Source organism: Globicephala melas, chromosome 2 (genome assembly GCF_963455315.2).
Source record: "Globicephala melas chromosome 2, mGloMel1.2, whole genome shotgun sequence".
Taxonomy (NCBI): domain Eukaryota; kingdom Metazoa; phylum Chordata; class Mammalia; order Artiodactyla; family Delphinidae; genus Globicephala; species Globicephala melas.
In genome coordinates this window covers 3,197,906-3,223,888 of record NC_083315.2, presented here as the reverse complement: position 1 = coordinate 3,223,888, position 25,983 = coordinate 3,197,906, and the positions used below count along the sequence as shown (strand labels likewise).

The window sequence follows — 25,983 nt, the reverse complement described above, 5'->3', positions numbered from 1 at the left end:
TCAAGTTTGTTTTGTTTTTGTTTTTTGTTCTCAGGGAAGTTGGGGCACCTGGCAAGAATCGGGGGTGGATGGGGATTCGGGCTAGGGAAGGTTTGGAACACTACCCTGAGAAATGAGAAAGCCAGCAGGACAACAGAGCGATGTGGAGGAAGCAGTCGAGGGTAGAAAGCCTAACTGTGCAATGGGGTCCACCCAGATTTACTCACTCGAGGAACATGACTGATCACAATCTCTATTTAATCTCCCAGCATCCTGGAGCCAGTACCAATAAAAACAGATGGTTGGGCTGATCCAACGCTGGAGAGTGGAAATGCAGGTGCTTCAGGTACAGGGGGCAGAGGAGCAGAGGAGGGGGCAAGGGCTGGGGTAGGTGGAGACCTGTCCACAGAAGGGGGCACGGGGACATCATCAGGGAGGGGCCGACACTGTCGAGTCTCCGTGGTGTCCTGGTCATGGCCCTTCCCAGCGGAGATGACCCCTCAGGTTAGGTGAACGCATCCTGGTTTGCTCAGGAAAGTCCCATGTAATTATCCACGGGGCCTCTTCTCATTACGGACAGGTCCCGATTCGGATGCTGGATCGCGTGGTCAGCCCACCCCGGCCAGGCCTGAGTGACTGGGGATTATGGCCTCCTGGGGATGTCACTTCACTGTGGCTTCCAGGCCTGCTGATCTGGAAAGAGTAAGTCCTGGCTCTCAACCTGCATCACTCCTGTGGATCCCACCCAGGGAAATGGAGACTTCTGGAAGTGTCCAGTGCCTGCAGTTATGAGGTCAGAAGAGAATGAATCAGAGAAGGAAACACAGCTGCCCTGGCCTCTCCGGCTGCTCACGGGAGGGAGAGGCCCCATCAGCAGAGGCCAGAGGAGACAGCTCCCTTCCTTGTTGGCAGCAGGCTTGGAAATACCACCCAAACCCCAGCTGATTTCCCCGAGGCCACCTGATACACCCGGGCGCCTCAGGGCAAGAAGTCCCAGAAACCACGCACAGTTTGTGGCCTCCCACTTCAGCGTTTCTTGGCACAGAAGTGACAAGGGCCGTGCAGGAATCAACTTTGTTTCTGCCACAGTGGGGACTGACGTCTTGCCCGAAGTAGATTCCTCACACGTACTCACGTGACTGAGTGGATGTCTTCTCCAGCACAGACTGGAGCTGTCCTGTCTCAGAGGTGCCTCCGTTGGTGGCCGTGAACTTGGTTTGCGGACAGAAGTGCAACACTGCACCACAGGAGACGGGGCAGGTGAGGATGGGTTGGGGCAGGGTTTTTTTCCTGACCCCAGCTGGTGATCCGCTTATATCCTAAAGCAGGAGGATTAATAACCAGGGTAGGTGTATCCCTGTTAGACTGTAACTACAGATGTGGGCTTGCTGGGTGAAACAGCTAATCCTTTCTACATGTGGCTCACTCTGGAAATACGATGCCTGGGGTCGGCAAAAGAGCTCTTTGCACAGGGGCCTGCTGCTGGGTGTGGCCTCTCTCTCCTGGGCCGCGTGGACAGCTGGCCGGGTGCGTCTGTGCTCTTACCTCTCGGGTGAGCTGACTTCTCACTGGACTGGTGATGGATGGGAAGGCACGAGGCCTGTGTGTCTGTGGACCTGAAGCGGGGCAGGGTGTAGTTGAAGGAAAACGTCAGGTGTAGGAGTGGGTGGGTGCACGGAGAGCCTGGAGGGGGAAAAAAAACTCTTGGAAAAATCAAGGATTATTGCGACTGCAAGTCCCTGAGTCTTGAGGCAGCAGGAGGAGGGAAGCCAGATCGGAGCCAGCAGGCACCCAGGGGTTTACAGCATGGTATGGCTGGAGGCTGCAAAGCCACGAGACACAATTCATCAAAGAGCTGCTGCTGCTGCTAGAGCAGAGATGGAAGGCTTTCCAGGCCAGTCGGTGATGCACTCGGAGCTTTCCCCGGGGCAGCCACCTGCGGTGAGTAACAGGAGACACGTCTCCTCCCGGCGCTGAGGCCTGCGGGTCCAGAGCCCCCGGCTGCCCGGGGAGGAGGCATCCGGGAGCCCTGGGGAGGTTGGGAGGTGGGCGGGGCCTGGGCGGGGGCGGGGCCCCGGTGAGCAGGCGCACGTGACCGCCCCCTCCCTCCCCGCGTAGCCGCCGGGCGTGGCTGCGCCGTCCCGGGGCCGGGCCTCGTCCGTGACCCCGGCCCCTCCAGGGCCGCGCAGGAGGCCCCGCCTGCCTGCCCCCCGCCTTCGCGGGACCGGCCGGTCGCCTCCCCCTCCTCCCTCTCCTCACCCCTCCCGACTTTTCAGTCTGGACTGCGGGGGCCGGAGGTTAGCGCTTCTTTCCTGAGTGCTGCGTTCCAGAAACTTTTACAGATGCCCTGGCGTTCTTGGAAGACGCTGGGAGGAAATCGGAGCGTCCGACATCCCCACCCAGACGCTCCAGAACCAGAGGCGGCATCTGCCCCTGGACCCGAGGGGGCTGGAAAGGGCAGAGCGGCCAGGGGGCTCGCAAGCAGGCCTTCCTCCCCTTCCCTCTCACCTGGGTCCGTCGTTGACGCCGCCCTCCCCCACGCCGCGACCCTCTCCAGCGGGCGGGGGCGGGCCGTGCTGGGGGAGGACTCGGCCTCCCGGGCGGTCCTGGGGTTGGGAGGCTCGCATCGCCATGGCAACGAGCTCTTCCCGTGGGAATACCGAACTCCTGAATGTGCCGCAAATTGGAAAGGGACCCGCTGAGTGCCAGCTGGGGCTCTAGGCGGGCGGGGGCAGGGCTGTGTCTGCAGGGAGGCGGGGCGCGACCGAGCCTGGATGCTGGGCTGCGCGCGTTTCCTCCGAGTCAGCTGGGGCCACACACGCAGGACACGTGACGCGCGCTGCGCGCCCCCCTCCCCCCCACCGCCCGGCCTCCGGGTCGGCTGGCTGGCTTAGAGCCGCCCGGCCCAGCGTCGGCCGGCTGAGGAGGATGCCTCCCTTCTGGGGGTCTGCCCCAGTCCCCTAGCCGATGAGACCAGTAGCTCCTGATGGGAGGACAGGCGGGGTTGGCTGTGGAATTCAGTTCTACGTGGCTGAGGCCACTGGCTTCTCTTTACAAATTTTTTTTTTCAGTTTTAAAAGTTGTATCAATCATTAAAAAAGCATAATTCATTTTCTTAGTTCAGAAAGGTGTAAAGAAGGAAATGAACATGAGCCGCAATCCCCGTCTTTCCAGCCAAAGATGACCAACCACTGTTAACATTCTGCTGTCATCCTCCAGATACGCCCACACGGTCACCTAGGGAGGTACTAGTGACAAAAGTAGATTCCATGATGTTTTGTCGCCTGCGTTTTCACTTAACTTACCAAAGACATAGAAAAATCTGCAGTTATTTCTAATGGCAACATAGGGTTACTATAACTTATTAGCCAATTTGCTGTTGCTGGAAATATAAATCGCTTCCCCATTTTTACTCTTCTGCATGATGACAAACGTCCTTCTGCATACATTTTTGCACCCAGTCTGTTAGTTTCCTTAAGGTAAACTTCTAGAAGTAGGATTACTGGGTCAAAACATATGGGCATTTAAAATTTTGATGCATATTTCTGAATTATGGGTCGTGAGTGTGTGGTTTTTTCTTTTTTGAGAGCTGGTGGACTTTATTCTCGCCCCCCGCCCTGCCCCAATCGGTCTTGGGAATAACAGGGAAAAATTCCTTATACAGTCTGTATTGCCCCCTCAAAGCAAGACCTGAAACAGAGTTTGGGTGTGAATAGTTCCTTCCAGGGGCCATCCAGGAAGCGCTCTGAGGGTCAGTAATGAACGGGGAACTGCTGGGGGCCATGGGGTCCAATGCTGCCGGGGACCCTCTGGGCGACCATGCGGAACACCCCAGACTTGACCCCCATTCGTTTCTGCAGGGCATTAACTGTCCAGATGGTTTGACTTTCCCCACTGTTATTTGGAAAACGTCTGCGGGTAAATTCTGAGGAAGGCCCGGGGGTATGGCTGGAGCACCTACAGCCTCAGTTACAAATGAATGATCGCCCCTTCCCCCGAACCCAAACCAGGGGACGAGGTAATCCAGGGCAAAATTGCAAAATGGGTTAAGATTTCATCAGCCCCGCCACCTTCCCTCTCTGCTCCCTAAACCATCTCTTGGTGCCAACCGTGCCCCTGCCCCAGGCTTCCGAGGTATTTGATTCTCCAAGACACATCAAAGAGGTCTTCGAATGATTTTCTCCGCAGTATTAGAGACAAAGGCTGTTGGTTACCCTTCCAAGCATGTTTACATTTGAAGACAGGTACCAGGAACTCTTCACCAAAGGAATTGGTGATAATGTTGGCATTTCAGGCACGGTGGCAGCGGAAGCCTTTTCTGGCGGAGCACCCAGCCTGAGGCCGGTCCAGCACAGGAATTCTGCTCGTCCTCTCCTGACCTACGGCAGGTGAGAGGCAGCAGGAAGGCGGAAGTGGAGGGGTGGGGGGAGGGAGGGAAGAGTCCAGAGCCTTGCTTTGCTCACATGGATGACACTCCCTGGCATGTGGATTTCATTCTTTTTTTAATTTTTGAACTTTTTAAAAAAAATTTTTGGCCACACCATGCGGTACGTAGGATCTTAGTTCCCTTGCCAGGGATCGAACCCGTGCCCCCTGCATTGGAAGGTGGAGTCTTAGCTACTGGACCACCGGGGAACTCCCTGGCCTGTGGATTTTAGAAAATGAGGCAGGAAAGAGGAAATCAGGCTGGATCTGTTGCTGGAGGGGAGGGGAAATAAGTGAGCCGCCAAGGCAAGCGGGGTGAGACCGTTGTTAAGAAGAGGACTGAGCAGGCGAAGAGGATGAAGACTCATCTCCACTGGCTGTGGGTGCGATGAGGCACTTGAACGAGGAGCTCGTGGCCACGGTCTGCATCTTCCCTTCCTCCGGTGTGTCTGCCCTCCTTCCTCCCTGGCTGCTGCTTCTCGTGTCCATCAGGGGCTCCACTTTCTTCTGCCTGTCCCTGCAGGCTGATGCTACCTAGTGTTCTGTCCTGTACCCCTTTTCTTCTCCAGCTGCACACGCAGTCTGGGCAGTCAGCATCCCTCTGTGGCTTCTGCTGCCGCCACCGCATGCAGACACGCACAGACGCTGGCCCAGTTCGTCGGGAGCTCAGGTTCCGACTGTCCAGAAGTTGAAAGCATTCGGGGCAGTGGGAGGAATCTTGGGCCAGACACGTACTCCCTTTGGTGTGTGGTCTCTGGTTGTCACATTCGAGAGCTAGTGTCCCCAGTGGAGTTGTGAGCTGCGTGAGGACAAGGGCCTTGGATTTGACTTCCCTGATTAGCCTCCTGCAGTGCCCACGGTGGAACGGCCCTCTGTAGGTGTAGCCTGTAGGGAACGGCAGAAGAAAGCGGACCCCCTAAGGGACACTGAGAAGGGGAGCCAGAGAGGAAGGAGGGCAGACACACCGGCGGAAGGGAAGATGTAGACCGTGGTCACAAGCTCCTCATTCAAGCGCCTCATCGCACCCACAGCCAGTGGAGGTGCGTCTTCATCCTCTTCGCCTGCTCAGTCCTCTTCTTCTTCTTCTCCTCCCCCTCCCCTCCCCTCCCCTCCCCTTCCCTCCCCTCCCCTCCCCTTCCCTCCCCTCCCCTCCCCTCCCCTCCCCTCCCCCACCCCTTTCTTGCCTTGACGGCTCACTTCTTTCCCCTCCCCACCAGCACCGTTGTGGGGACCTGAGAAAGATGGGGTCCAGCACCTTCCTATGCAGCACCTTTGTTTTTTTTTTGTTTTTTTTTTTTGCAGTACGCGGGCCTCTCACTGTTGTGGCCTCTGCCGTTGAGGAGCACAGGCTATGGACGCGCAGGCTCAGCAGCCATGGCTCACGGGCCCAGCTGCTCCACGGCATGTGGGATGTTCCCGGACCGGGGCACGAACCCGTGTCTCCTGCATCAGCAGGCGGACTCTCAACCACTGCGCCACCAGGGAAGCCCAGCACCTTTGTTTTTAACGACGAGCCCCCTCCTACGGTCCACAGCCCCTAGGAACCCTCCTCTCACCACGTCGAGTAGGTTTCCTCTTCTCACTCTCTCTCCTCCCTTTGCAGTGTCTGGCGCTGTGTCCCACCTCCACCATCTTGAAACTATCCTTCCTTGGCCTCCATAATAACAGCACACCCGCTCCCCGTCCTTCTGTCCGGTGAGCTGTGTCCTTCGTCTCCTAAACAGAGTTCTCCCTGAGACTCCATCCTCTGGAGCGGCGTGAGATAGTGGAAAGAATAGAACGCAGGTTTGGGAGCCAGAGTGACCCTCTGATCCTGGGCTGTATCATTTATTGTTGGGTGATCTCTCTGAGCCTCCACTTTCTCAACTGTAAAGTGCAGATTAATCCCAAGGGTTGAAGGTACTGTAGGGAAAGGGCCTGACACAAAGTCGTGGCTAAATGCAGGGCAGCTGTGGGTGTTCTCTGCGACTCTGTCAGGCATTACACAGGCCCCTGTTGACTCGCCTCTCGCCTCTCACCTGGGGGAGCCAACACGCTCTCTCCAGCCCTGAATTCTCTCCCACATCTGGTCCCCAGTTCCACGTATCTGTAGGTGTTTCCACTTTTGACGTCCTGTCATGACCCAAGTGGTAGCCTGCATAAACCAACCTTGTCATTCTTTTTTCTCCAGAGCTCTTCCTGCTGGGTTTTCCCTGATTCAGCCGTCCACGCCGCTATTTCCCAGACTCTTGGGATCCAAAAGCTTGGGAGTATCTTTCATTCAGCTGTCGCTTTGGCCTTTCATGTTTGGAAATCGCCATGATTGTTGGTCCAGTGACTTCACATGCATCTGTGACTTCATCTCAACAGGATTTTGACATCGGCTGTTACAGAAATGAGGCCTGGAGACGCAAAATCATCTGCCCGAGGGGTGAAAAGGAGAGCGGGACTCGACTCAAAGCCTGGGCTCATCCCATTTCTTGGAGGCTCCCTCCCCGGCGTGACTGGTAGCCTGGCTGGTCTCACACCCCACTAACTCAAAATGCTGAGGTCTCTCCATCTTAAAGACAAACTGATGAACCTTTCCCAGTGCCTGTCTCCAGCTCTTAGCCCTCTCCTGCTTCCCCCTGTACATACCCGCAAGCCTGCCTTACACTCTTGGGTTCCTCAGTCACTGCAAGCTAGTGTCCGCCTCCCTGGCATGGCCCCCACCAAGTTCCCTCTGTCCCCAGGACACTCCGTGGCCCTGGCCATACCCGAGTCCTGTCTAACCCCATCACAGCCCCTCTTCCACCCAACGTGCCTCCCCTTAGCTTCTCTCCTGATTTCCTTCTACCCCTCCGGCCGTCCTGCCCTAGTGCCCTCGGCCTCTCCGGCCATCCTGCCCTAGTGCCCTCGGCTCAGCCCAGCACCTGGATGCTGCACATCCCCAGGTTTGGGGTCCAGGCCATCTGCTCTTGACAAACCCCATGTTCTCCTTGGTTGGCTCATTTCCTCATGTGGCTTCAGTGACCACCACCATGTTGACAGCTCCCCAGCCTCTCTCTCTAGCTCAGATATTTCCCTGTAGCTTGAAATCTTCATATCCCTCTGAACGTGGAGTTCTAATCCTGAATCCACCACATCCCAGCTGGGTGACTGCGATGGTTAATTTTGTGTGTCAACTTGACAGGGTGCCCAGATATTGGGTCAAACATGATTCCAGGTGTGTCTGCGAGGGTGTTTCTGGATGAGATCAGCATTTGAATCCACTGAACAAAGCAGGTGGCCCTTCCTAATATGGGGGGGCCTCATGCGATCCAAGGAATACCTGAAGAGAACAAAAGGGCTACCCCTCTGTGAGTGACGGGGGTCCTCCCGCTGACCGTGGAGCGGGGACATCGGTCTTTTTCTGCTTTTGGACTTGGACTGAAACAGTGGCTCGTCTTGAGTCTGTTGGGTTGGAACTCACACCATTGGCTCTTCTGGTGTCAGAACTTCAGACTCAGACCAGAGCTGTGCCATGAGATCTCCTGGGACTCCGGCTTGTTTTTGTTCTTGTTGTTTAAAGGTGTTTTTTTTTTTTTTTTTTAATTTATTTGTTTATTTTGGCTGCGTTGGGTCCTCATTTCATGAGGGCTTTCTCTAGTTGCGGCGAGCGAGGGCCACTCTTCATCGCGGTGCGCGGTCCTCTCTTGTGGCGGAGCACAGGCTCCAGATGCGCAGGCTCAGTAGCTGTGGCTCACGGTCCCAGCCGCTCCGCGGCATGTGGGATCTTCCCAGACCAGGGCTCGAACCCATGTCCCCTGCATCGGCAGGCAGATTCGCAACCACTGCGCCACCAGGGAAGCCCTAAAGGTGTTTTTTTTGACGTGGACCATTTTTTAAAGTCTTTATTGAATTTGTGACAATATTGCTACTGTGTTATGTTTTGGTTTTTTGGCCACGAGGCATGTGGGATCTTAGCTCCCTGACCAGGGATCAAACCTGCAGCCCCTGCACTGGAAGGCAAAGTCTTAACCACTGGACCGCCAGGGAAGTCCTCTGACTCCAGCCTGTTGACTGCAGGTCTTGGGACTTCTCAGCCCCCAAAATTGGTAAGCCAGTTCCTTATAATAAATCTTTTAGATATAGATATATAATAGATAGATAGATAGATAGATAGATAGATAGATAGATAGATAGATAGATAGATAGATAGATATAAATAGATACATCTCCTATTAGTACTTGAGTTTTCTTACTATCCTAGGGTTTACTCTATAGATCAAGGAACCAGTGAGATTTCTGTCAACTTCTAATATCCGTTCCCATTGTGCATTTGGGAAGCAGGAAAATGACCACAGGTGGGATTGTGGACCACAGTGAGGCATACATGGATTGGAGCCCTTTATTACTAGATCATCATACAACTCTAGTCTAACAGGGGCCGTAATGGTACTTTGGGTCCCCATCATTTCAAAGCCTGTATCCAACAGTCCTCAGAAGATCTGGGCAGTCTCCTTTCCCCACTGTATGGGTATCTGGGTAAATGGTCATAAGTCCCTTTGGAGGAAAGAGTGAGGTATCACGAGTGACCCAACCTTTCCTTTAGTTGATGGATGTGGGTCTGAAAACGGGCTCAGATCTGGAAACTGCGAAAAGGACTGTGACTTTGCACCGGGTCTCCTGACATCCTTGTGCTTGTTATTCTCGGCCTCTTTTGCTCACACATATGTACCAGGCAGTGACTTTGCTGCCTGTCCATCTGTCTTGCCTCTGGGAGCGCCATGTTCTATTAGTCACACCCACAGCTCCCCGCAGGTCAGGGTCTTTGGTTGCCATTCTGCCTTTGCTGCCTGTTACAATAATTTTATCCTGTTTCTCATGGTTAAGTGCTGCCACTGGCCTTTGATATTCTAGGGTCCAGTATCATCCTCATTACCACCAAAAAGCCCAGACTAAACCACGTCTCTTGTCATCGGCCCCGGACTACAGAGGGGTCACCACTGACTGAAGCATCTTAATGATGGTGGTGCTCTCCCGGCGCTCTCTCCTCAACACCTGCGCGGATGCCTGTCCCTCAGACCCTTCTGAGGGAGGGTCAGCTGGTGTGTCCGGCCTAACGGTAGATTAGTCCCAGTGCATCCATGTCTGTAGCCTTTTGACCCCTCCTTCCATGGTTGAGCACAGTGATCCTGATATTGCTTTTTCCAAGCTTGTAAGAGCCATCAGGACTTTCCTCTCTCATCCCGCCCCTAGGCCCTTGCCCATCATGTGAAATGCTTGTTCCGGGAGAATAGTTCCGTATTAATGAACGTGCCCTGACTCGGACCCTTCCCTCCGTGAGCCGGCGTTCTTCAGACGCGCCCCCAGCACACACTTGCAGCTCCTGCCCTTGCACGGTCACCCAGTCCTGCGGCTCCTCTGGTATAGAATGCTTCCCCCTTCTCAGGCCCAGTGACGGAGCCCTCACCCGGGTTCTCCTGACCCTGACCCTAGTCATTGGTCCGGTGGCCAGCAAGAAGGGGAGGGGGAGACCCTCAGAGCGCAGTCATCATTGTGGCGGCTTTTGCCTCGTTGGAGGCTGGTGCAGAATGTACGAGGAAAGGCTGCTCTCCTTTAAGGAGGTGGAGGGGCCGCTTCTGCAAACTCAGGAGGTTCAGGGGAATCTGGGGGCTTCAGGGCTCTCCAGTGCATCCACCCAGAAATACCCACTCCCCCCTTTCAGTCCCTCAGTCCCTCCCAGTCTGTATCAGGCCCCGACGTGGATGGAAGAGAGTCGCTTTTCTGAAGGTCTTGAGTTTGGTTCTCAGCTTGGTCTACCTTCTGGCTCCAGGAGATGTCTTTTAACAGTGCCAACGAAGCCTCTGTCTCTCACAGAGGCCTTGGATTAGTCATTGATTTCCCCCACGCCTGTCCTTTTCTCTTTTCAATGCCTCAGCTGATGGTCAGCAATGGCCACCAACCCCACCATCCTTTAATGACTCTTTGCCCCGTACCTCCCATGTGCCAGAGATATTGCAGTAAACTACATCTCTTTCAACCTGTATTCCCTTTCAGCTCACCCCCCAGTGAAGGTCTCAGCAATTACTCTGCTACATCAGGCCAGGGTCTTTCAGTACTCCCACTCGACCACCCGTGATGAGGGTCCTCATTGCCAGCTAGGTGGCAAGTGGTCAACTCCGGAATCACAGTTTCCTCTGGAGTGTACTCTTGGTACCAACGGTCTTAGGTAAGCATCCTTCAAGCAGAGTCTGAGACAGGGATTTGGGTTACTGTGATTTACTGAGGGAGGACTCTTAGGAGAAAGGGAGTGTAAGGGAAGTAGGGTGAGCGGGAGAGGACAAAGGCATGGAGGGGGTCTCACGTGGGACCCAGATGCAGCTTGATCTCTTGGGTAGCCCTGGGGCGTGGCCTGCACCACAGAACCAATCCCACCTTGAAGCAGAGGAGCCAGGCTTTTGCACCCTCGTGTCAGCTGGTCATTAGCTGCAGATTTCTGGAGTGGGGTGGGGCGTGCGACTCCCTGTGTAAGGTGGCCCCTGGCTCCCGTTCAGCTGAGGACAATTTTCTGGTGGTTCGCAGTTAGGTTCGCTGGCCGTGGAGTCATCCGGGCAGGACACCAACAAGTCCTAAGACGATTTCAGTAAATAACACCCAGTCCATCAGTTGCTCAAGCCGGAAAGCTGGGACTTATTTTCGTCTTCTTCCTTTTCTTCTGTTCTCAGTCCAATCGATCTCCAAGATACGTCTTTAATTTCCTAATCACCCCGGTCCCTTCTCTCTGTTCTCACTGTCACGACCCGAGTCGACACCACCGCCATCTATTGAGTATATTCCTGCAACAGCCCCGAACGGGCCTCTGGCTTATCATCTGCAGGACAGCCAAGTTCAGCTCTCTAGAATCCCCGTCTCTTCATATCACTTCCTTTATTAACCCTTCAGTGGCTCCCATCACTCTTATGATAATTTTAAACTGCTTCATGTGGCTTAAAATATCCTGCCTGACCTCGGTTCTGCTCTCCTTTCCTGGCTCAGCTCTCAGTACTTAAAACCTCAACAAGCTGACCCAAACGGACCTCTTTTAGTTATATTCAGATATGCCACACACTGTCTTTACTCTCTGTCTTTGCACGTATTTTTTCATCTGCCTAGAACACCTTTGCTACCTCTCGCTTGATTACCTCACGTGCACCTTTAAGACTCTGCCAAGTTACACTTGCCCCTGAGAAGCCCCCGAACACCTTGTACTCCAGTATCATCCCCTGCGTCATGTGGCACTGCAGTGGCCTAGATCTCCTCACTGCTGTGCTTTTCCTCTAGCACCCCTTTCCTGAATGTTTAAAGACAAGTTTCCTTCCAGTTTTCTCTTCTCTAGTAGTTTGGCAGTAATACATCCAACTTCTATCTTTAATGGTTTAGCACGAACTCACGTCTACATAAATCTCAAGCTCTGTGGCAGCAGGGATGATGCTCACATTACTTACTGCTGTGTCATCAGTGCTTGGTGTATGGATGGAGCACAGTGTGTTTGTTATGTAAAATAATAAATGAATAAAAGTATCTCATGTCCTCTTCAACTGCTGCTCTAGATGCCAGCACCTGCAACTGTGCCTTGCAGACAGTAAGTGCTTAATAAATATTTGTTGAACTCAGTGGTGAGCTTAGCTTTTTCCTTTCCATTTGTAGGACAGCTGTTCTGCCTGATTCAGGTTCTCAGCACCTGTGTCCAGAGTCACGTAGCAGAGAGTGACATCAGCAAATTGTAGACCAGGAAGTTCCAAGTTCTCATTTCCCCACAGAAACACACACACACACACACACCCCCAAACAACAGCAAAAAGAAATGGAAGCTGTCTTAAACAACTTTGCAGGAGCTCTAGAAAACAGTCAAATGTTTACAGCAACCAAGCAAATGCCCTCCAAAAAAAATCCATTCTCAAAATGGTGGGAAAATGATGTGATATTTTTACTCACTCTAGCTCCAGCCCACGTCACCCCTCCCAGCACAATGGTGATTTTGGTCTTAAGAAGGTGGCAGACCTGTTTCCAGTTTTCTTCCTCAAGCCAGAAAGGGTATACCTGGAGGAATGATGCAAGTCACTAGTCCCTGTTCCACACAACTTGAAATGCAGGCGGGTATAGCTTGTAAAAGCTACAAGGCAACTACAAACTGAAAGATATCTGGGTGGAGACATACGGTGGACCATCTAAGGTCAGGAGGAGAAGCTGAAGTTAGATGCTTTTGGAAATTAGGACATTTAAAAGTAGCCTTGTGTCCAGGAGAATTTAGAAACACATGTGCGTATTCAGGGAAGGTACATGCTCAGAAAAACCCTGAGAAGAGCTTAAGCATTTACATTGGGCTGTTCCTTAGGCTCAAAGGAAGCCTAGGTAAGTGGTGAAGGAGTGTCCCTAGAACAGAGCCAGTCTGCAAAGGCTAGGAAAGGTGGCTGTTCTCTCATTTGGGAATCTACTTTTGGTGGTTTTGTTTGTGTGTTTGGTTGAGCTCCTGGCATTTCAGGAAATCTCTGTCAAGATCCTAGCTGAACACAAGCAGAAGAAATAGAAACTTCAGTGATTACACGTGATAAGGCATATAATCTTTGCAAAAATATTTTGGAAAAGTATCATAAATGTACTACTATAGGCTTCAACAATAACCATAGGAAGAGAGGGAAGAAGGAAGGAAGGAAGGAAGAGAAAGGAGAGAGAAAACCAGCAAACCCTGAGGAAGGGGAAGAAGTAGAATCTGATTTCCAGAGTTACCACATTATAGTAGTCAAATGCACAGTTTTCAACAACAAAAAAAGAAATCACAAGGCATAAAAAGAGTCAGGAACACATGGCCCATTCAAAGGAACAAAATTAATTGACAGAAGCTGTCCCTGAAGAAACCCAGGCATCAGAATTACTAGATAAAGCCTTTAAACCAACTCTCTAGGGAAAACATGGGCAAAGAACAAAAGGAAATTAGGAAATCCATATGTGAACAAAATGAGAATATTAACAAAGAGAAAGAAATTACAAAAAGGAACCAAACAAAAATTTTTGAGCTGAAAAGTACAATAATTTATATAAAAAATTCACTAGAGGGGTTCAGCAACAAATTGGAACAAACAGAAAAAACAATCAGTGAACTTGAAGATAGAATGATTAAAAGTATTGAGTCTGAGGGCTTACCTGGTGGCGCAGTGGTTAAGAATCTGCCTGCCAATGAAGGGGACACAGGTTCAATCCCTGGCCCGGGAAGATCCCACATGCCACAGAGCAACTAAGCCCATATGCCACAACTACTGAGCCTGCGCCCTAGAGCCCACGAGCCACAACTACTGAAGCCTGTGTGCCTAGAGCCCATGCTCTGCAACAAGAGAAGTCACGACAATGAGAAGCCCACGCACCACAATGAAGAGTAGCCCCCGCTCGCCACAACTAGAGAAAGCCTGCGCACAGCAACGAAGACCCAACACAGCCAAAAATAAAAACAAATAAATTTATAAAAATATATAAATAAAAAAATAAAAGTATTGAGTCTGAGAAGCAGGGAAAAAGAATGAATAAAAATGCACGGACCATAAGGGATTTGTGGAATGCCATGAAATGCAACAACTTATGCCTTATGAGAGTTTCAGAAGAAGAGACAGAGAAAGAGGCAGAATGATTATATGGAGAACTAGTGGTTGAAAACTTCCCAAATTTGACAAAAGACGTGAATTCAAGAAGCTCCATAAACTCTAAGTAGGAAGAGCCCAGAGAGATCCATCCTGAGACACATAATCAAACTGTCGACAGCCAGAGACAGAATCTTGAACACAGCAAGAGAAAAGTAACTTGTCACATACAAGGGATCCTCAACAAGATTTTTAGCTGATTTATCATTAGAAGTCATGGAGGTCAGAGGCAATAGTATAATTTGTTTAAAATGCTGAAAGAAAAAAAAAATTGTCAACCAAGAATTATATATCTGGCTAAACTGTTCTTCAAAAATGAGGGAGAAATTAAGACATTCTCAGATAAACAAAAGCTGAAGGAGTTCATTGCCACTAGACCTGCTCTACAAGAAATTCTGAAGAGAGTCCTTCAAGTTGAAATGAAAGGACTTTAGACAGTAGCACAAAGTGATATGAGATCCCCAATAAAGGTAAATATATGGGCAAACATAAACTTCATCGTTATTGCAATTTTGGTTTGTAACTCCATTTTTTATTTTCTATCATATTTAAAAGACAAACACTAAAACTAATTATAAATCTGTTACTGGGGACACAACATATATAATAATAAAGTTAATAATCAATATCAGAGCTAATCGGATGCCCACTGGGGATCCAGAGCCAGGAAAGAAAGCAACAGAGATCAGGTTACGTGGTGCCCGGGGCTCCGTTCGCTGTGAGCTGAGCCTGTCACAGAGAAGTATGGGATGTGCTCTTCTTTGAGTTTCAAATCCCAGACAAGCTGTCCATGGCAATGGCTGCTTGTTTTATCTGTTAGGAACCGTGCACACTTTCCTTCTCCCTGGTTGACCATTCACTCCTGTGTTTGTTTGTTCACTCATTTGTTCATTTGTTGCTATCATGCATTTAGAATAAAACTCAAAGTCCTCATCACGGCTTTTCAGGCTCCTAGCTGCTCCTCCAGCCTCATTTCGTACCACTGTTCCCTCAGTCTGGCCTCCTGTCTGATCTTCACACATGTCAAACATCCTTGGGCCTCAGGGCCTTTGCATGTGCTAGGATGACTAATCTCCATGCATCTCTCACCTTCCAGCAGGCTAACCTGGGCTTGCTTTCATGCTAGCCTAAAAAGTTTCAGAGAGAAAGAGAGGACAAGGCCTCCCAAGGCCTAGGCTGGCAACTGACAGTTGGTCACCTCGGCCACCTTCTACTGGCCAAAGCAGGTCACAGGGCAAGCCCAGATTTAGGGGATGGGGAAAATGCCGAAGGCTGTGTGGTGGAGAGACTTCAGGGTGGCTGCTGGGACCCCTGCCTCCTGGTGTCCATGAGCTCGTATGATGCCCCTCTGAGGGTGAGCAGGACCTGTGCTTCTATCTACAGAATATGATAAAGGTAACAAAACATCGCTCCTATGATTAGGTTACATTACACAAGACTCCCTCTTAGCAAACAGGGGCTAGAGACTCTCCTTATGAGCTTAATGAAAGATGCAGCCGTGTTGGAGAAGCTCGCACGTCAAAGAACCGTGGGCAGCCTCTAGCACCCGGGGGTGCCCCCAGCCAACAGCCAGCACGGAGCTGGGCCCTCAGCACAGCCGAGCAAAGGAAGCCTGTCAAGACACTGAATGAGCCTGGGGGCAGATTCTTCCCCAGCGGAGCCTCCTGGTGAGGACTCAGTCCAGACTCCTGCGCATGGAAAGTCTGAGATAATAAGCCCATGTTATCTTAAGCCATTAAGTTTGTGGTAATTTGTCAGGCAGCGCAGAAAATGAATGCAGCCTGGGTTCAGCTGATAAGCAGTAGCTGAGAAATGGAGCGTCCTTAAAGGAGTCTGATGGTTCCTTCCAGCTTTACCGGGGAACCCGGAGCCCTCAGCAGGTGAGTTGCGATGGACCATGTTTGCCTGGTACTGGCTTTCTCACGTGAACTGACCTACCTAAAATTCTAGAGTGGGAACACACAGAAAGACCGTATTGATGGATGGAGCCCAGCATGGCCATTCCCTGTAGAATGGGATGTTATGAGGTCCAGACTGGTCCTCCCTTCCCACCCACAAATGCACTCAGACCCAGTTTCCAATGGAATTTCTAGGGGTGATGTGACTGGGATACCGTCTTAATCCCAGTAACCTGGAAGGCACGAGAGGAAGAGAAGCTGGTCTCAAATTTGTGATAAAACTAAATAAAAAAAGATTTCAAAATAAGTTCTGTCTTGTCACTTGCAAGCAATTAAAAGAAGATGCAATGGTTAACGAATTCTTGTTAGACTTGCTTTTATGATTAGGGAAGCACCCTTTGTAATTAGCATATTAATTGCTGATATTCATATGAGAGCTTGAAGATTTCAGTTAAAAAAAATAGATTAGGGTTTCCCTGGTGGCGCAGTGGTTGGGAGTCCACCTGCCGATGCAGGGGACACGGGTTCGTGCCCCGGTCCGAGAAGATCCCACATGCCGCGGAGCGGCTGGGCCCGGGAGCCATGGCCGCTGAGCCTGCGTGTCCGGAACCTGTGCTCCGCAACAGAAGAGGCCACAGCAGTGAGAGGCCCACGTACTGCGGAAAAAAAAAAAAAAAAAGATTAATATTATCACAATCTTCTTTATATTATCAGTTTGTGTTTTGAGAAAGAGAGATGGTGCAAGGGTAAACAGCATAGCCCCTGTTTCAAATCACAAACGTCAAATGGGCTGGATACAGATGATCGAATTTTTACTCTATGCTCCAGTGGCCGGCCTGAAGCTGATTTTGCCACCCAAGTGACAGACGAGGAGGCCATGATCGTGTTTGTCCACTGAAGCCACGGGAACAGTGCTTCCCCTACGACTCCATTGGGCTGCCTGCAGTGGTGGGATTTAACGTTTTGCCTTCTCCCGTTGGAAGGCTCTCGAAGAACAGCCCACAGTCCACGTAGGATGTGGGATCCTGGGGCACCACATGGCATCGGTTAATCAGATTCTTTCCAGAGAATTTGAAAGTGTGATGCAAAACCCAAGTCAGGGAATGTTGGCAGTTAGAATTACGAGGTTGCATTGCTTGATGAAGACAGACAAGCAGGTGCGGTCCTGGATTCTGGGCCTTTGTTTCCTCCCTTCTTTCACTGTCACTCCAGAAACCTGAGCCGATGGGGAGCACCCCAAAAAGCCACTGCAAGGAGGGAGCAAGACTCTTCCCTCCAGCACCCAAGGCAGTTCCTTCCACCGGAGAGGGGGCCAGGCCTTAACACCGACGGCCAGAATGGCAGCCGAGGGGCTTGACGTGAAAGAGCGAAAACTCAGGTTTTGCTAAAACTCACCCCAGGACTGCCTTTCCTCCAGAAACTTGACCCCGGGGCTCCCGGTGCGGCCCTGGGAGGAGGACAGGCTGCTCATATCCCGAGCTGTCTCTCTTGCAGCCAGGCCTCTCTGCCATGGAGGTCCTGCGGCCAGAGCTGAGTTCAGCACCGCGCAGGGCCGGGTTCCAGTCCAGAGGTCCGGGCCTGGTGCGCCCGTCACCTGCTGTGTGAGTGACTCACCTCCGTGAGGCTCTGAGCGGCTCTGGGCTTCAGGCTGCTCTCCCTCCTGTGGAACCCGGTCTGTTCCCGTGTCGTCCTGGGTGTGGCGTCACAGCAGAATCTCATGACCAGGAGGAAGTCTACTTTTTCTGTGTCTTACACGAAGGAGGGTTTATTTGCTGCACGTAGAAGACTCCAAATAATAGTAGCTTGAACAAGACCAAAGTTTCTTTCCCTTTGACGTCGAAGCCTGGAGGAAGGCGCTTCAGGGCAGTGTGACGGCTCCCGGGCCTCCCTAAGCCTGGCTCTCCACGACCCTGCTCAGCTGTCCAGAGGGTGTGGTTTTCAGCCTCAGGGTCGAAGGTGAGCTTCTGCTGGCTCGTCCACAACCCCAGAGCAGGATGGAGGATGCGGGAAGGAGATGCACGACCCCCACCTTTAAGGGATCTTGTCCCAGCAACTACAAACGTCCCTTCCTCACTCTCTATATGCCGGCCGTCAGCGGGCTGCAGGAAGGCAGAGAAACGTGGCCTCAAACCCAGCTAAATATCTGCGGATCTGTTATCGTGCAAGAAGCAATACATGATTACTGAGGGAACGGCACTCGGCCTCCGACATGGATTTTTCTGTTCTCCTTTTCTATACTGATTTTTTAAAATTTCAAAATACTTGCTTACAACGCATCAGGCAGTACAAAGATACATAGAGAAAAGCTCTAGGCCTCCAAGGAAACCGGACAGTGTGATGTGTATTCTTTCATGTCTTTCTTGAGAGACATGAAAAATATACAAACCTTTCTGTCTCCCCAACCACTTTTAATTTTTTTTTCAACAGAACTACATTTTAGAGATAAAATATTTTTTCTGCAATTTGCTTGTTTCCAATACATAACGAATCTGTTTACCGGTAACTGTATGTGGCTCTAACCTGTTCTTTGTGATAACTGCATAACAGCTCAAAGTATGGATTTCATAGTTGAATGCACGGTAATTTCTTCTACCATTCCCCAACAGAATATGTAGGTTATTTCCTTTTATTGTCAATAACGTTGCAAGAAACAACCTTGTACACATATCCTCAGGTATGTCTGTCTGTAAGATGCTTGATCAAAGGGGTTGTACAATGCAAGCCGCAGTCGGTTCCACGTGGTCACTTCCTGAAGACTCAGGATTCGCAGGTGGATCTGGGACCCCTGCACCACGCCCCTCGCTGCTGGAAGGAAGAGGAGAAAGGCGAAGACGGGGTGGGGGGGGGGCAGAGAAAACAGCACGATTTCTGGGAACCCGTTTCCAGGTCCAGTGCCCTGAACGTGCTTCATTCTGTCTGCTCTTGGGGAGGAAACAACGAGGCATCGTCCCTCCCGCTGCCTGAGCAGCAGATGAAGTCACGGTGCCCGCCCCACGGGGCAAACCCCCTGCTCTGGGGAGGCTGAAATGACGCTTCACAGCGTGAGGAGAACGGCCTGGGTGCCCCACGGAGGCACGGGGACCTTCCCAGCCCGGGGCGCACAGAGCCGGGGGCTCGGCGGAGGATCAGGCTTCGCCCATCCTTCCTGGGACCCGCCCAAACACCCCCTTGCCCCCGGCCAGACAAGGAGACCCAAGCTCGGGGGGCTGCGGGACCAGGCCAGGTTCGCGGGGGCAGGGTCTGGGGACCCGCGCCCACGGCCCAGCACCCCCAGCGTTCCTGTCCCTCGTAGTCCTGCCCTGGGCCAGCACCTCCGCCCTTTGTTTGGGGCTGTCCTACGCTCGGTCCAGTCGAAGGCCGCGGGGCGGCCACACAGGCCCGTGACTGATGGGGGGCGGGGCGCGGGGCGCGGGGTCGAGGAGGAGGCGGGGCCGCAGTGGGGCGGGGGCGGGGCGGGGCGGGGCGGGGCGGGGCGAGGCTCCGTCGGCTTCTCCGCGCAGCCGGGCCTTCTCTGCGGGCTGAAGGCCCCGGCGCTGGGGGGCGGGGCCTGGAGGGAGGCACCGGGCCGGCGGGGAGGGCCAACGTCCCCCACCCCCACGCCGGCCAAGGCAGGGAGGGGTCGTGCCGCACCCTCAGCCCCCTTTCACAGACGGGGGACTGAGCTGCACACCGCTAGCTAGTGAGTGACGAAGTGGGACCTTGAGCTCAGGCACTGGCCACCCCGCAACCCGCACCCTCGCTTCCTCTCGCCCGCTGGCGGCTCCTGCCTCTCCGCGGAAAGGGGAGGGGCGCCGGGGACGGCGGGCTAATTCTGTAGCCGCGTGGGCACGTTGCGGGCGTCCTGTTCTCCTGTTGGGGTGTGAACACCCCCGTTGGTGAGGACGGGTGACCGTAGGTCAGAGGGGCAGCCGCGCCCCTTCACAACCACCCAGTGCTTCCTGGATTCCTGGGATCCCCCCTCGCACCCCACCCCCACCTGAGGATGCGCACGATCGTGCCCTAGGCCTGTAACAGGCACTGACCGTAGTCTGTGCATCTTGTGTCTTCTAGCGAAATAAGTGTCACTATTGTCCACGGACAAACCAAAGTTATTAAGTGTGAATAAGGCCAGTTCAAGAAACGGCCTTCCTCACCCAGGCCTGTCAGCTCTACCTGAAGATTCTCAGCACTTCTCAGCCTGGGCTTAGCGCTCAGCCCCGCCCGGCCCGCAGAGCCGGGAGCGGGGCCAGCGCCACTGCTCCCTCACCTTTTATGCGCAAGTGGCTTTTGGATAGGAGTAAACCTGGGACACCTCGTTCCCACCAACCTACCGTCTGTTCCTCAGGAGCTTATATTTAGCTGTTGCTTTTCTCTCATTTTGGGAAGTGCTGACGTGGTGCTTTTCAGGGTGAAGACAGAGGCCTGAAGCATCTCGTATGTTTGGCTCGGCAGTTGGAAAGCTGTCGCGTCTAAGGATGTTTCTGAGTTTGGAAAAGGAGGGGAACAGGACTCTGCAGGATAGCCCTGGATGGGCGGGGCAGGGCAAGAGCTGGGGCCTGTCTTCTCCTTTGAAGTAACGAGATCGTGAGCTCCCTGAAGGGCAGTGGCCGTGTCTTATTTCTGAATCTCCAGCACCGTGCAGGGCCTGGCCCAGAAAGTGCTGGAGAAGTAGGACTGGGCAAATGCAGACAGAAGCTGAGCTCACAGGCAGGTGCCAGGCCAGGAATGACTGGGCCCAGGAACCCAGTGTCTTGGGGGTTTGGGGATCCAAGGGCGGCTGCAGCCCAAGCAGGAGGGGACCCCATGGTACCACAGCCCTGGAGCAGGCTTCTGGGGGAACTGGGGCATCAGCGGCATGTTTGTACCATGGCTTCCCAGGCTGGGCCTCCCTGGATGGGGAGGCTGCAGGCTGTGCCAGGTGAGCAGCTGTGCCCACGGAGGCCCCGTGTGCTCTGGGGCGGTGGGCAGGGAGCCCTCCTCCTGAGAAGCTGTCTGGGCTGTTTATTTCTGCAGCACCAGTTCTGCACCAGGGGCTGAAATCCACTGGTGGGGCTCACAACAGTCACCAAGATAAGCAAACAGCAGAGGAAGCCTGGGTCACAGCTGGCTCCCTTCTGGGGATGGCCCTGAAGGAGGTGTGTCGGCCCCCAAAGGGTGGTCTTATGGGAATGGGTAGAGGCAGGGAGCCGACAAAGGACCCTTGGGGTGGCTGTACACGCAGCGATTCGCGCAGCCACTTGTTATGTGTAATTAGATTGAGCTAATTTCCTTCTGTGACACAGAGCCGGAGACCCAAGCTTCCCAAAAAACACTGCCTCATTTTGCGTAAATGTCGTCGCGGCGCGGCTGCCCTGGGAAGAAAGAACATTTCTGAGATGTTCCTGGGCCCCTACATGGATTGTGTTCCTTTCCTTCGTCGTTAAAGTCAGTCTAACGCCAAGGTCTCCAGGAGCCCGCGCGGAGGTGACGCTGCATTTACGTATCAGTCCACAGATGCACAGGAAGGTGATGTTTGTGGATAAATCTAACACCTGAGTGAGGGAGGCTGAGGGCTCAGATGAGGGAGCCCCCGGGGCCCCAGCATCTCTGCTCAGGAAATTGCCACAGTCACTGATCTAGGTTTGTCCCAGAGGGGAAATGACAGAAACGGAGAAATAAACCCAGGGCAGCCGAGTTCCACTTTTCTTTTTTAAAAAATTAATCATTATTATATATTTTAGCATTTATTTTAGTTTATTTATTTTTGGCTGCGTTGGGTCTTCGTAGTGGTGCACGGGCTTCTCATAGCGGTGGCTTCTCTTGTCGTGGGGCACGGGCTCTAGGCGTGCAGGCTCAGTGGTTGTGGCTTGCGGGCTCTAGAGCGCAGGCTCAGTGGTTGTGGCGCATGGGCTTAGTTGCTCCACAACATGTGGGATCCTCCCGGACCAGGCTCGAACCTGTGTCCCCTGCATTGGCAGGTGGGTTCTTAACCACTGCACCACCAGGGAAGACCCTGAGTTCCACTTTGAGTCACCGTCCTTGAGTGACTCTGTGAAAGTAGGCAGCCCTCCGAGACTGATAAATGTTGAGGAACAAAAGAGAATGACTGTGCACTTTATTTTTTACATCTTTATTGGAGTCTAATTGCTTTACATTGTTGTGTTAGTTTCTGCCTTATAACAAAGTGAATCAGCTATACATATACATATATCCCCATATCTCCTCCCTCTTGCGTCTCCCTCCCACCCTCCCTGTCCCACCCCTCTAGGTGGTCACAAAGCACCGAGCTGATCTCCCTGTGCCATGCGGCTGCTTCCCGCTAGCTGTTTTACATTTGGTAGTGTATGTATGTCCATGCCACTCTCTCACTTCGTCCCACCTCACCCTTCCCCTCCCCGCGTCCCCTCTTCTTTGCAAGATGAGAATATGGCACAAAGACCATATTCTGGACCCCCGGGCAGGCAGCGGCAGCCTCCCCACCGTCCTGGCTCCTGCAGGCCTGGCCTCACCCTCCGCGTAGTCTCTCTTCTCCAGCTGTCTGGCTGCTGTCATCACGGGGGACCAGCTGTTGTAGACGCTCGGGTGTCCCCCAGGGCAGTGTGTGCCTGTGTCAGGCTCCCTAGAAGAATGGCCTGGCTGGAGGGACCGATGGCCGTGCCGTCGCCGGAGCCCTGCCCTTCCCCCGACGGCTGGACGCTCTGATGGCCCCTCGGAGCCTCTGTTCTTACTTGTCTGCCCTCTGGCTCTTGCAGTGACTGTGGGATGCCTGCAGGTTGGGCTCCGAGCACAGCGGCCTCCCACAGTCCTCTCCCACGTGTAGGTTTCTGGAGGTGCTGCAGTTTGCTGTGCTAGAAAGATGGATGATGGATTCAGATCTTAGGAGTGAACAGGCCAATAGGAAATGCCCGCAGCTTCCCAAGGAGGTGTCTCCGTGTCTCGCATACTGAGGACCACACACGTCATTCTGTGATGTGCTGGCGTTTCTCCACGTGACAACATTGGCCCCTGTGATGGCCACGTGCTTGTATCATCAGGAAGATGGCCTGTGGCCGTCCAGCTCCTTCCTCCACTGTGCCGCCCATGCCCCCTGCCAGGTCATCACGCCTCTGTCCTCTCCTAGTCTGGATTTCACAGAAACGTATGCATATGACTTAGGACTGGAAGGGACCTCGGGAAGTAGCTGGTATGCCTGTCATGTTACTAGTTTTACGTTGCCTTCATGTACATTTTCTCATTTCCTTATAAAGACTGTTGTCCACCCCGTGGACAGCACGGACATGGACACTGACACCAGGGTCTGGGGAGCACCAGTGACTTGAAGGTCATGCTAACTCCACTCTATGCCCTCCTTGGAGTTGCAAACCCCTGGCCCTTCTCATCCTCTCCCTCCTTGGATCAGCTCCAGCCTCCGGTGTTAAATGCCTCACCACACCTCGGTCCAGCCTTGGCCGTCCCGGGATAGGGCTGTGGGAGCAGCAGTCTGGCTCGAAGCCTCCTGACTTGAACGGGAGTTTGCGTAGCAGCAGCTGGTTCTCCTGAGCCCCGTCCCGGCTGGGAAGTCTGGAGGCCTTTGCATAAATGCCCCACCATGGGGTCCAGGGCAGGGGCAGCCCAAACGCAGACGGTCTGGAATCGTCTTTGGCCACGGGTCATCCTTGTTGAGCCTGAAACCGGCTAAGCACACGTGAAGCCCTGGTTGTAACCCTAAGTATGGCTAATGATTTCATTTTGAAATCCTCAGTCACTCATTGGCACATGTGTCCGATGGCCCATATGCCCGGGACTCTGACCAGCCTTCTCACACACACAGACTCTCCCACGGACCTCGGCTTAGTGAGGTCCGTGTGCTCGGGACACCCTCCCTGGACAGTTTTCCAGTGTGAGGATGAAATGCCCAGGACCCGGCAAGGGGAAAGGCCGTGTCTTGGGACTCTCCACTGTGGGTGTTCACAAACTCAAGATGAAAGGAAGGTCCCTTGTTCCCCCAGGCCAGGTCATCACTGACCATCTGCTCCCCGTGGTCTGACAGGGATTTAGTTCAACCTCAGGAAGTCAACTCTGCTGTCCCCCGCCCCCTGGGAGGCCAGATAAATGGTGGCAGGAAGGGCAGAGTCCAACCTGTGTTTGAAGACCTGGTCAGCCAGGAGGTCGCAGATGAAGGACACTGGTTTGTGGTGTTGCTTCCTGACGCCAGTGGGAGTGGGCCGTCTGGTGGTGGACGGTGACTAGGGCTAGCTTGGGGGTGTTAAATTCCTGGGGGGGCAGCTAAGTGAGCTGGGGGAGAGAAGCAGTTGAGGAGTGAGGCGCTTCTGCCAGCCTGGGAAGGGGTGGGGCAGTGGGGTGTGCCTCTCTGGCTGCAGAGAGCGAGGAGGGGCCGGCAGGGGGGCCAGCAGGGGCCTCAGACGTGGCTCGAAGGGAACCCGTGGGCAGTCTAAGTCGGGCGGGGACATCCCGGCCGTGCCAACACCACGCTGAGCTGCTGATTGGCAGGAGGGTGACGAGGGTCCACTTGCAGATCTCTGGCAGAGCGCTGACGCCCAACCCTCAGCCCTCGATTTACAACAAATGAGAGGAGACATCGTTGCTCCTCCAGGGCAAGGCGTCTTTGCCCAGAGCCAAGAGACTCAAGCTGGCCTTCTCCCCACATGAGAAGTCGGTGTCGTTACGGAGCCAGATGCTCTGGTCTACAAAACGTAGCCAACCTGTAGGCGGCGGGGACGCTTCTAGGGGGTTATTGAGACGGGAGACGCTTTCTAATCGTGTGCTGATGGAGAGATTCAGCTCTTCCTAACGGCTTGCAACAGCAGGGTTGGAACTCTGGCCGTCACCAGTGGCCCCTGTGTTCACAGCTTTGTGGATGGGCTTTGGAACCAGAAGGATGCTGAGGCTGGGGGAGGGGGGCCTGGGGCGGGGGAGAGACTCCTTTATGCATCAGTGGGCTGGGTGCTCCACGGAATACCTATTTCAAGGTTTCAGATACACAAGAACCTCCGCCCTCGCCGTGCCCCCCCCCACCCCCCCACCCCCCCACCTAAATCCACTCCTGCACTTGTGACCTGAGAGGCTCTGGTTCGGGCTAAGCCTTCTTTCGCTGATAGATAGTAAGGTCCCGGTGAGGCCGTGGGTTAGATCCATTTCACCTGCCTTCACTAATCAAGGTCGTTTCAAGGCTCCCTTGACCTCCAAGAAGCACGCAGCCTCAAGAGTAAGATGTTTGCCCGAGGTGTTTCCCGGGAACTTGGAGTCAGCTGACTCATCCGGCTCAGTTTAGTTGCAGCTGAGCTGGTTAAGATGGGGTGGGACCGCCGTCCTCCCAACTGGGCCTGCGCGCGCAGCCGCTCTGTTACCGTCTGAGGCTGGTAGCGGAGTTACGCCTGCGCAGAACGGCCGTGTCACACCTTTTCCTGATCACCCTGATCACCCTTTCCTCGCTCCCTGCGCAAACTCTCTGCTGCCCACTTAAGCCTCGCAGCAGCCAGGCGTGCTGTGCCTCGGACGAACGGACCTGGCTGGGGACGCCAGAAGTCCTTTCTTCCCTCTCACGGGCCTTCGCAGCTTGGAAGAGCTGGTACGAAACTTTCCAGGTGAGCTTCTGTACGGTGAAGGCGCCAGGGGGCTGGATGCGCGAGGGAAGAGGTGGCGGTCCGCCGAGGGGGTGGGAGAGCGGAGAAGGGCCACAGCCTCCACGTGATGTCCATCTAATCTCCATCGGCCTCACAGTCTGTCTGGGCTGACCTGGGCCTTGCCATGTCTCTCCTTAGGCCCAGCAGAGGTGGGATGGCATGACCCCGGGCCTCCTGCTAGACCTGCCTACACCTCAAGCCCCACTTGAAACCCCAAATGGTAAGTTGTTCCAAGGAGACCGAGGCACAGACCGTCCTCGGCTTAGGGCCGAGGTGTGCTCTGAGCGCCGTTTGTTAATGAGGTTACTTCCCTGTAGAAGCAGTGCTCTGCTCGGGGGTGCTCTGGGGTCTTGGGTCCGCCCGCAAAGGCTTGACTGAGCCACGAGGTGTCCGGTACAGTTTGGACAGTGGTCCTGGGCCCCGAGCTTTCCTCAGGAGCTCAACTCCATAGGGGCAGGAGCAGGGCCCTTCCTGGGGAGAGCTTGGGCA

General features: G+C 53.6%; 1 long non-coding RNA gene across 1 annotated transcript; it reads left to right on the top strand.

The window, feature by feature from the left end:
• The first annotated feature begins 1,319 nt into the window (after positions 1-1,319).
• Positions 1,320-7,927, top strand: LOC115839987 (uncharacterized). The gene is made up of 4 exons (XR_004034311.2): positions 1,320-1,920; positions 4,274-4,367; positions 6,008-6,099; positions 6,575-7,927. It is a non-coding gene; the product is annotated as an uncharacterized lncRNA (long non-coding RNA).
• Positions 7,928-25,983: the final 18,056 nt, after the last annotated feature.